Here is a 12,663-nt window from a genome sequence, read left to right as displayed (position 1 = left end):
TGCTTAACTCGTTTTGTGTCGGGCTTTAATGTGATCTTCATCATTCCTAGGTCCCCGATTATGCCTTTCAGATCCGTGAACTTCGTAGGGAATAAGTCCTAGTATTCGTGGAGCAATTCCATGACATTATCCACCATCACATCATCCCAGTAGTCTCCAATCTTCATGAATTTTGGTTCTGCCTCCATACCAAGGTTCACTTGTTTTGTTTTCAACGGAATGGTTATATCAGAGTTCTCAATCTGCGGTACTTGAACCTTGCAATGACCTTCTGTTTCTGGAATGTTAATCTTCCGCGGATCCTCGACCTCTTCTTCAGTAGTTACATTATAACATTACAACATGAGACTCAGCTGAGTAGCCCATTTAGGCTAAATCAGGTCTAAAGGATCTTACAGTATCCTAAAGATTATTGCTTTCACTTCTTGTAGCGCTTCATCAATACTATCAAACCCATCCTCAAATCTGAATGTCATCATGAATCCTTCATGAAGGACATCCCATTCACCTGTCCCATGGTAGAGCTTTGTTTCTATATACCAATTCATTGGGATAACATCCAGGGTATGACAAAACAGGTGCACCAACTCAGGTTGGGGATTTTCTCCATAAGTCTACGTCCATTTAGCCAGATGCACGTGCAGATCATTCTGCCCATCGTACTTGTCTATTAGTTGCATCTTAGGCTTCCCAAATCATGTTCTCATCATCCTCCTAGATTCGCGCCAATCATCAAAGCTTCGTTGGTGTACAGTGCCTAATCCAAGGCCTGGAAGCGCTACTTTTCAGGTATCTCCCTTTCAAATGCATCCAAAAAGATATCTACCTCATTCAGACCATCATAAGTAGGTAGATTTCTTACTTCTGATGACACACAGCGCAGTGACTAGGTCATCATGTTGCAATTCAGTGTAGTTACTTCATGTAACCGATTCTGCCAGCATTCTATTTCTTCGTCAGAGTCCGAAGTGCAGGAACTCTCACAATCCCATGTAATATGTCCATCCATTGTGGGATTCACCCAATCTTGGTCTCGTGTTGTTATCTTATAGATATAGTCTAGGTCATCATCACTCTCATAATCACGAACAAGTTCAGTATAGCACAATCCTTCAACAAGATCGAGGGGTACTATTACGTGAAGCGATTTCTTCTCAAAGATCATATTTCACTTCTTTAGATTCATTACCCTGTTCATATCAATAGCCCAGTCAATTCCCAAGAGTGTAGGATAAGGATTGTTGTCATCCACTATCTCTATTACTTCAAAATCAAACGGCGCGCTCGCTCCCTCAATATCCACAATCACCCCCTGCAGCCACCCCATGGGGATGATCTTCTGCTGATTCGCCATCCTTAGCTAAATCAGAGACCATTGCAGTGCAGGTCTCCCCATTTGCTCCCAAGTCTGTTTTGGTAGGACATTCGCATCTGACCACAAATCCAAAATTACCTGATCCATTTCATACTCTCTTATCTGTGTGGCCAATCTCATATCCCGTCCCATCCTTGTTTTATGCTTGCCAATATTTCATACTACGCGCAGCTCACCTATCGTGGTTCCAACGCATCTATTGATTAGTTCTTGTAACCCTTTCACAACCTTACTATCACGCAGTAACTTCATACAGGTTTCCAGGAAAGTTGTGAGCATAGAGGGGTCCATCTCTAGCTCAGGCTTATCCTTGCTTCATGAGGTGGAGGCCTCAGTGAATCTATTCTTAGTTTCCATGAAGGCTTCACGAGCGTGCTCCAAATCAAACCCAGCCTCCTTTGCTGAGGCTTTGTGAACCCATGTACTATCTTCTAGCTATTGCCCCTTGTCATCTCCTGTCGATTCCACTTCTGAGCACTATATTTACATTTGGATCTTCCTCGTGTGGTTCAGACCTCATCATCTACAAGTTTTGAGTTGGAGGAGGTGGTAGCACCCCTTTGTCATGTATCTTAGCTATCAGCGTAGGATAATCTTCTATTTCATGATCAAACAGTGTGCAATACTTGCACGATGAACACGTTGGATTAGTGTAATCACGAGCATAGTGTCATAGTCCTCTGCAATTGTAGCAAATTAACTATCCTTGACTTCTACCAAGTCCTCCTCCGCCTCGGCCTTGTCCATGCCCTTGAAATCCAGTCCACACTATCCCTACATTCTGGTCAAGGGGTCGCATTTTGGCTTGATACCTATAGGTGGGAGTTCTATCCATCATCAATTCATAGCTCCTGCAAGTATGCTCATCATGTCCTACCAACCCACAAAAGTTGCAGAACAACTGTTGCGGTGCTTGTACATATTTCTGTAACAAGTGACAATTATCTGTGGCATGCTTTCCGGCTACTTGACAGATAGCACACCATAATGCATGCCCCGCGCTAGGTGTTGTTTGAGCTTTTGGCCTTAAACACATCAGTCCTCCTCCTAAAATGTAATTTGAAAAGACCAGGCAATGGTCTTTGTCATGACCCTAACTCTTGCATTTCAAGCACCATACCTCCTCGCGTACCTCTGGTCGAACCGTCCTATCCTACTTCAAACTTTGCATCTCAAGGCAAAATTCTTTAGCTGCACATGGATTTACTGAACTCCTAGATAAGGATCTTGCATCAGAGTTTCATGTAGTCTCATGGAAATCTCCAAGGCCTCTACCTAAGTTGTTATCTTCTGTTGCAACAACACAATCCTTAAGAGTGGTAGTAACAAAGCCACAAACCACTCGCGATGTTGTCCATCTGTCAAATTTATTTTGGCTTCGCAGATTGTACATTTCCGTCTCTGATCTAGTTCCCAAGATGTCTCATGTGGTTGTATCGTGATCTCTTTGAATCCCACAATCCACTGCGCCTCAGATTTAGGACTACTAAATTCCCTATTTAGTGTTTCCTGGATGTGTGCTACTCCAGCATTCGGGTTATTGTTAGAGTACTTAATATACTAGGTTAGCACGCGATCTTGCAAAGCACTAACTAGTGTCACCTTCTTTATATGATCATATGTAACACCTTGAGCTTCCCATACAACCCTTACAACAAACCAGAATTGATCCGGGTACTCATTTCCCAAGGCTTTGAACAAAGGAAACTTCACTGTATTTGCCATACTGAACCATGGTGGAGGCAGAGGTGGTATGGGTGAAGTTGGAGGTGAGGGTGGTGAAGTTGGAGGTGGTGTGAGCGGATGTGGTGTTTGTAGGAATCCTTGTCTTATTAACTGAATAGCACTTCGTGGAGAAGCCTTCGCTATCCCTTCTTTGTCACTTTGCGGAGGTGAAATCAAGGGCATATACACCGAACCCTTTTTTCCTTCGTTCCTGTAAGTTTTTCCACTTCGTGTAGTCCCGAACATCAAGGTAGCTGCATAACCCATTTTTCACACAATATAATTTTAATACAGGTATTCAAAGATTTTACGTACTTACCTCACGGTCCTTTGTAAAAGAGTCACTCCACCTTGTTGTAGCTGACTGAGGTGTCGACTGCGAATTTAGTCACAAATCCTCCTATGATGCGATTGAGCCAATGATCGACAGCGTGGGAGACCTTATCCTCTAATGCTTCCAACCTCTGCACTAGGTCCAGGGTCCACACAATAGGACCGTCAAGTTTCCACCTTCCTTGGTTGTCAGCTAGCTTCACGATCCACTCGTATAGCTCGATAGGGAAGGAGCAGAAAAATATCTCATGGATCTCTATATATAGGTATCGTCCAACCACTGTTCTTTTGTTAGTCACGGGTTTCTGTTCTCTTGTGCCACAAATTCGTGGATTTTTCTATCCAACCAATCTCTAATCTCCTTCTTAGTTGGATTCCAATGATATGACATCAAACATCTCTTATGTAGATTACAGTCCCGACAACGGAAACATTTTTTGGCTTGAGGGGGCTAACCTAGGTTCAGTGTTAATTAGCCAAACAAATCCCTACATTATTGGCCCTTTCGGCATCAGCCCGCAGAGCGTGGAGTGAAGTCTCACCCAAAACAGTATGGGGGGGTGCTAGAACCAAGTTTCTAAACCCTGAGATGGTTGTGATGTCGTTTGATTTCTTCTATCCCTGCCTTCATGTAGGTGATCTCGCTTTAGGGCTTGTAATACAAACCCTCTATTCCGACTTTCAATACCTTCATGAAAGTATACAATCAACCTTCGTGCAGCCCTAACCTATGGCTCAAGATTAGGATCTTGCATTAGAGTTTCATGTAGTCTCATGGCAATCTCCAAGGCCTCTACCTAAGTTGTTATCTTCTGTTGCGACAACACAATCCTTAAGAGTGGTAGTGACAAAGCCACAAACCACTCGCGATGCTATCCATCTGTCAAATTTATGTTGGCTTCGCGGATTGTACATTTTAGCCTCTGATCTAGTTCCCAAGATGTCTCACCTGGTTGCATCGCAATCTCTTTGAATCCCACAATCGACTGCACCTCAGATTTAGGACTACTGAATTCCCTATTTAGTGTTGCATGGATGTTTGCTACTCCAGCATTCGGGTTATTGTTAGAGTACTTAATATACCAGGTTAGCATGCGATCTTGCAGAGCACTAACTAGTGTTGCCTTCTTTATATGATCATATGTAACACCTTGAGCTTCCCATACAACCCTTACAACAAACCAGAATTGGTCTGGGTCCTCATTTCCCAAGGCTTTGAACAAAGGCAACTTCACTGTATTTGCCATACTGAACCATGGTGGAGGTAGAGGTGGTATGGGTGAAGTTGGAAGTGAGGGTGGTGAAGTTGGAGGTGGTGTGAGTGGATGTGGTGTTTGCAAGAATCCTTGTCTTATTAACTGAATAGCACTTCGTGGAGAAGCCTTCGCTATCCCTTCTTCGTCACTTCGCAGAGGTGAAATCAAGGGCATATACATCGGACCCTTTTTTCCTTCGTTCCTGTAAGTTTTTCCACTTCGCGTAGTCCCAAACATCAAGGTAGCCACATAACCCATTTTTCGCACAATAGCATTTTAATACAGGTATTCAAAGATTTTACGTACTTACCTCATGTCCTTTGAAAAAAAGTCACTCCACCTTGTTGTAGCTAACTAAGGTGTCGACCACGAATTTAGTCACAAATCCTCCTATGAAGCGATTGAGCCAATGATCGACAGTGTGGGTGACCTTATCCTCTAATGCTTCCAACCTCCGCACTAGGTCCAGGGTCCACACAATAGGATCGTCAAGTTTCCACCTTCCTTGGCTATCTGCTAGCTTCGTGATCCACTCGTATAGCTTGATAAGGAAGGAGCAGAAAAAGATCTCATGGATCTCTGTATATAGGTATCTGTCCAACCACTATTCTTTTGTTAGTCGCAGGTTTCTGTTCTCTTATGCCACAATTTCGTGGATTTTTCTATCCAACCAATCTCTAATCTCCTTCTTGGTTGGATTCCAGTGATACGACATCACACATCTCTTATGTAGATTACGGTCCCGACAACGAAAACATTTTTTGTCTTGAGGGGGCCTGACCTAGGTTCAATGTTAATTAGCCAAACAAATCCCTACATTATTGGCCCTTTCGGCATCAGCCCGCAGAGCATGGAGCGAAGTCTCACCCAAAGCAATATGGGGGGATGCTGGAACCAAGTTTCTGAACCCTGAGATGGTTGTGATGTCATTTGATTTCTTCTATCCCTGCCTTCATGCAGGTGATCTCGCTTTAGGGCTTGTAATACAAACCCTCTATTCCAGCTTTCAATACCTTCGTGAAAGTATATGATCGACCTTCGCGCAACCCTAACCTGTGGCTCAAGTACTTTCATGTTGTTATGGCAGCGCGTCGTGCAGATTCCTCAATTACCCTAAGTGATTTTTTATCTTGCTGAATACTCCTTAACAGTCGAGCCCCTGCCAGACCTTATGGTCGAGCAACTCAAGTTCCTCTCGATGGCGGCGATGGCAGCCATCTCCCTTATGGTCTAGTGATAAATCCATTATGGTCGAGCGATAAATCGATTTTAAAGTTATCACTGTGTAATCAGATATTTGCAATTGCATTTAATTATTCAATGTAATTGCATTCATTCCTGCATCATATAGGCTTACTAAAGGAAATTTATACACAAAATATCCAAACCCATCAACAGAAAAAATACATAGAAATTGCAGAATAACTCCTTTTATTAATATCTTCCAAGAGTTACAGACTATGTTCACCCTGTGCACACAGGTGCAGGGGTCCGCACACCCAGATGCGGACTTCGACCCTAGGCCTCAATGCACTCAGCTATAGAGCCTCTACCTATGCTACAACCCAAGACTTTGATTTCTTGCTCTAAGGCTATGACTCTCTTACATGTTGTGTCTCCCAAACTGCTTAGATCTTAGCTCTTTTTATACAATCCCATGGTCCGCGGACCATGGGTAGATCTCCTATAGCCAGCTTTACTTTAAAAAACTAAGGGTGGACTACCCTTTATGACACATAAATCCTTCACGCTACGCGACCACAAAATGCAGAGTCTTTACAGTAATATTACAAAAAATGACTTAAACATGGAATTTTAGCCCTGAAACTACCCTTGGGGGATCCTGCTCCCAACAGGTATGCTACAGATGGCGAGTCTACCGCCTGAGGGATTACAGTAGGGCTTTTTCCAATGATAGTCTGAAATCCTACTGATGCTTGAGACTTTGCTTTTCTTACGACTTCGTCTATAAAAGTTGTTCTCCCAAGGCTATTTGATCCCTTGGGTTTTGTGGATTTAGGTGGGGGGTTCTGATCTTTTTCTATCTTTATATACCTAGTCATTCATAAAAAAACTATTTCTATTTACCCTTTATGCTTTTGCTAAAAAGCAGGCTGATGAGAAAGCACTTTAATTGATGGTCACACAGGTTCTTACCTCTCGTTTTTGAAACCCAATTCCTTTACAACAAGATAAAAGGAAATCACTTTGAAACACTCTCCCCAGAAATGACACCAAAATGTTGGTGGACTAAGATGTCTTATTACAAACAATCTCAATACCTACATTCATTATAGACCCAAGGAAAGTATTTTTATTTGATCTGGAATTTATCCAGGACAAAGAATTAAAGGTATTACAGACTCATGTGCATGGATGTGCCTATGTTACTTTATTCAATGGATCAATAATATTGTGAAATATATAGACACTGAGGTAGTTAGAGAAAACATAACAAGCAAACATATAAACACAACAAGTTTAATAAGGAGTTCACCCAATGCTCCTGGGTTACGTCTCCTAGTCCATCCTTTAGTGGTGGCCTCTCTATTATGTTTTCCAGGCATAGTTTTTACAACAGTGAGCTCAATTTGAGTCTAACACAATAGATATGAATCAGTGGGACTAGAGTACACAGGCTCTCCTTACTGAAACTTGACCTCTACTAGTCACAGTAGTATGAGCCCAAACTAAGATTCATACATGACAGACATATACTGAGGAGTTCACTTGAACCTCTCAAGCCTTGTCTGGAGTACACAGACTCTCTGACTCTCTTTGGCTCTATCTAGCTCGATGCTACCTTCAGGTCAGCTCAACTTCTTCTCTCTGTTCTCTACTCTTATCTTCTGCATCTAACTAACTCTCCTTTGTGTGTTCTTTGCTTCCATCAGTTCATGGCTTTAAAGCCAGTCTGTTCTTTGACTGTTCGTTTCCTCTTCCTATCTTTCTAGTTTTCTTGCCTCTATCCATTTGAATTCCCCTATTCTGCATCATCATCACTGTGTAATGCTTCATAGGGAGGTGGCCACTTGTTTCATAATGAATTGAGTGTCAGTTCTCTTGGAAATGTTTGAACGGTTGTTATTTTCGTTTAACTCCCAGATTGCCCCCGAACATGATTCCCCTGCCAACTCATCGTTCATGTCGTACTTCAAATCCCATGTAATTGGTGAGCTCCAATATTGCAGCAATAATGTTGCAACTCCTGGGACTCCCTTCTTTACTTTTATCAACCCAGTAGTTCGTAACAAACTTGGAAGCGACGGTGTTGTATGCACAAGTACTAGCTCTTGCCACAGCTGTCACTTGGTCCACTGGCACAAGTCCACTAGGAGCTTAAGCCAACTTCTATGAGCTCTGAGAAGAAGCTTTTTAACTGATGGAAGAAAGCTAACTCAAAGAAGGTTGATCTACTTGCAGAAAGAAACTGGAAAGCTGAAAGGAAATGTAAACCCTAGCAAACCCTAATTTTACCAGTTATCCCTACCGATGCAAGAAAGAGGATGCAAGCTACTGAAAGAAATCCCATTGACTTCTAGGAAGGTAAATACATGTATATAAGCTACTTCTACAGTAACATCTGAAAAAAAAAAAAAAAAAAAAAAAAAAAAAAAAAAAAAATAAAATAAAATAAAATAAAATAAAATCTTTTTGTATTTTTGAATAAGTTGCCAGAATTATCATGCATGCGATTTCACTGTTTTGACTGTGCAGAGGTGGATTGACGAGAGGAAATGCTTGGAGGAGGTCAAGAATGTTTAAAGAGGGCCTAAGGGGTCCCTAACACCCTTCCAAAGAGTTTCACAGAGTTTGGCTATCAATGAACCTCATTCATGAGCTTCTACAGGAAGTCTGCAGGGGTTCTATAGGATGTCTGTGATTTTCTACAGGATGTCTGTAATTTTTCTATAGGATGTTCAGAAATGGGATTTTGGAGGATGGATGGAGGAAGAAATATGAAGGAGTGGATATGGAGGTAGGATAAGGGTTGGAGGTGGTCTAGGACTTGGTGGATGGAGTTGAAGACAAATGTAGATGGCTGGATTTGTTCAAGGAGGACTGAAGTAATGATACACAAAAACTAGGGTTATGTGAGCAAATGGCAAACATAAGGCAAGAAGCTGAGATGAGGGATGGAGCAGATGGGTTTGATGGAGTATGGGCAGGTAGAGAAGTGGTACAGGTGCTATGCAAGTCATTTTTCCCACTGAACCAACGAAGACTTGTAAAATCAAAGACCTAGTTACGTTGACCTAATCTAATCTAGCTGTCAGTGAAGAGAATGAACAAAAGTTTGAACTGCAATGAAACCATGTATACTAACTTATGCAACTAAGCAAGCAAAAATATGAACATGTAACCAACTTCTACAAATGAAAATCAAACACTAGTGATTGCATGGCAAAGCAAAGTCAGTGTTTTTGTGGGCAGCAAGGTCACCCTGATCCCAGCTCCTAATCCCACTGAGGGAGAGGTGAAATCAGAGGTGTTTGATGGCCCTTTTTGAAGCTTTTCCCTGTTAACAACCTATCAACTAAATCTGAACATCAATAGTCTTTCTAATCATCAACAGTGACCTAGTTAATCAGTAAGATTAAATCTACTTTAACATAAATGATTTTGCAAATACATAAAGAACAAATAACAATACATAAAGGAGGCCTTAGCACTCGGGTTGGGCCCAACCCCAAGAGCTACAGGCTCCTATAAAGAACTCAGATATGATGCCAAGTAAAGCTGCTTCTCATTACTCAAAAATAATCATCACAAGAAAGTTGTACAGCAGTAGCTAAGAAAAACGAGCTGAAAAGGACAACACTATAGTGAAAATACCAACAGTTCAAAAAGTAAACTATGAAAGCTGAGGCCTTCCTATTTATACAATACAAGGGGGCTAGCAGTCCTCCTAGATTCAAGGGACTCGGGTGTTCCAACTACTAGTAAACAGTCACTCTTCCCAAAGCTGCTTGGCTGCCATTAGAACTCGTTTTGGTGGCCTGTTGAGCTCGGAGTTGAAGGTGTAGATTTTGAGGAAGGGCCATTTAATGCCAAAGACAACCTCCCTACGAATCCTCACCTCAAGCTTGGCTGTCACCTGGGCCATAATTGCTTGGTTTTGCTCCAAAATTTGTCCAAAAAACCTGAAATGACCACGTATTAGCCTCCTTGGTAGAGTGACCACCCTTATTCATTCAAAGGACATAAACATACTAGAAAAATATGCATAATCTATGAAAAATGGAGGATTGAACAAGGACAATTAGGCAAAATGAGCCCAATAAGTTACCCAATTCGGGGCTCATCAGTAATCCTACTTTATAACCTTGTCAAATCTGGTCATTTATCAGGACACACCTCTGCCGTTGATTTGGGCCCCCAAATCCTACGGTCGTCGTTCATATCAGGCGGGTAAGTAACATGACGTTTACTCGTTCGATGTGAGCAGTTTTCTCTCTCTTCCGTCGGATGTGTGTCACTCAATGTGTGGCATCGGGCGGGACTCGGTTGAAACTGCTTACCGCCTCAAGGCCTTCCGATATCCTACCGATTTTGTGGAATCTACAGAACTGAATTAATTACTTTTCCACATTTCATAGTCACTTCAGGTTTGGGCGCTCGGGGCTTTCCTTTAAGCTACCCCTGTTTCTTAAATTAGCCTCTAGTTTTGCCAATTTGCGCCAGCACGTGTTACCATGTGTCAACAGTCTGCATGCTCGACTGAGGGTCCTCATTGCTCTGTGCTAATCACAAATTGCAACTGTCACGAGGATTCCTTCTGATAGCTTGATCTTTCTAAGACTTAAATATTTTGGCATAACTTGAAAGAGTTTATGAAAAATTAGAGTGTTTAGGATCCAATTCGGATCACGAACTTCCCACTAAAAAAGATTTTGGACCACCAAAAGTTGGTTTTTAAGCATCCATCAAGTGAGGGTACTGATTCCTCGCTTGCCCAATTTCTATCCATTTTGCACTGCTTGGTTTTGAACCTTTGAGTCCAATCCTGAGGTACTCAACACCCACTCTGCGCGTGGTTCTCACCTTCCTGTCCATAACTGTATCTTCCTGCAACTCAATGAGATATTCAGGCAACAGATCATCAATAGAAGGTAATTGAATATGCTCTTCAGGATCTTCAATCAATGAAGGTTCAAATAGTCTCAAGTTGTCTGCATTAACAACTGAGTAGATGTGCATGTAAGCTGGTAAATCAAGGCAAAAATCATTCTCACCAATTTTCTCAAGTATCTTGAAATGTGCTTACCTTATTGGCTTCAGCTTCTTACCTTCAACTTGCATTCTGTCTTTGCTAATATACAACTAGACTTGATCACCAACTTGGAAACTATGCTCCATCTGATTCTTATCATGCCTTGCCTTGTAGTTGGCTTGGTTCTTTTCCAGCTGTTCCTATACTTCCTGGTGAATCTCTTGGATTTGTTCTATGAACTTGGTTGCCTTGTCCACATCATTGTGTCCATCAACTGCTATGTCTTTACCAAAGACAAAATCCAAGGGAGACCTTGATGTGAAACCAAAATAGGTCTCAAAAGGAGATCTCTGTGTAGAAGAATGTTTAGCTCGGTTGTAAGCATGTTGCACATAACATAAAAATTCATCCAAAATCTTGGGATGCTTGCTACAATAGCCTCTGAGCAATTGGATCACTGTCCTCTTGACCACTTCTGTTTGGGCATTTTTTTGTGGATGAAAAGTTGTGCTCTTTTTTAGTCTGGTGTCCATCAATTCCCACAAACTCGACCAAAATTTCCCAACAAATCGGGTATCTCGATTGGATATAATGGAAATGGGTAATCCAGAATGAACCCATACATGCTGAAATAACAACTTTGCAGTTTATTCAGCTGTAATCTGTTTGTTACAAGGTATTAAAATACACATTTTGCTGAACCTATCCACAACACCATATAAATAGTCATGACCTTTCCTAGATTTAGGTAGTCCCCCAACGAAGTCCATGGAAACACTTTCCCAAGGATGAGAAGGAACTGGTAGTGGAGTATACAAGCCTAGTTTTCTATTGCTAGGCTTGCTTTTAGCACACATGGTACACCCTCTTACATATCTAGAAATTGTTTCATTCATTTTTGGCCAATAACAAAATCTTTGCAGTTGTGCAACTGTTTTACTTACACCAAAGTGACCTGATATTAATGAAGTGTGTGCTTCTCAAATTATCTTTACTCTTTCAGTTTGTGGAATGTATAACTTTCCAAAATGATATAAGAGTTTGTCCTTAACATGATAATCCAATTCTTCTACTCGTTTTCCATGACTTAAAGTTGCATATACATCTTTAAAATCTATATCTTGAGCATACTGTTCAATGTAGCTTTCGTGCAATACTGAATTATGATTAAGTATAGTAGATGCATTTATGATTGGTCTGGACAACATATCTACAACTTTATTGCGTATGCCCTTTTTATATCTAATGAATAGATGAAACTGTTGTAGAAAACCCATCCACCTATAGTGTCTTGATTGCTGCAACTTAGTTTGGGAGTGTAAATATTGAAGTGGTTGATGGTCAATATGTATAACTGTCTCTTTGCCCATTAAATAATGTTTCCACTTTTTCACTCTGTACTAATGCATACAATTCTTTATCATATGTGGGATAGTTAACTACTGCAGAATTAAATGTCTCAGAATGATAATATATGGGTTTACCATGCTGCATCAACACTACTCCCATGGCATAGTCACTGGCATCCATTTCAATCTCAAATGGTCTTTGAAGATCGGGTAGTGCTAGTATTGGTGTTGTACTAATCTTTTCTTTTAAGGCGTTGAAGGCTTTCTGCTATTTGCCTCCCCACTGAAACACCTTGTTCAATCCTGTTAAAGCATGTAAGGGAGATGCAATTAAGGAAAAGTTAGAAATAAACTTTCTCCAATACTATGTTGCTCCTAAGAAGCTTCTAACTTCTATAGCAAATTTGGGTT

Source organism: Pinus tabuliformis, chromosome 6 (assembly GCF_031772625.1).
Source record: "Pinus tabuliformis cultivar Carrire ecotype Pingquan chromosome 6, CPIR1, whole genome shotgun sequence".
Taxonomy (NCBI): domain Eukaryota; kingdom Viridiplantae; phylum Streptophyta; class Pinopsida; order Pinales; family Pinaceae; genus Pinus; species Pinus tabuliformis.
This window is presented reverse-complemented; position numbering follows the sequence as displayed.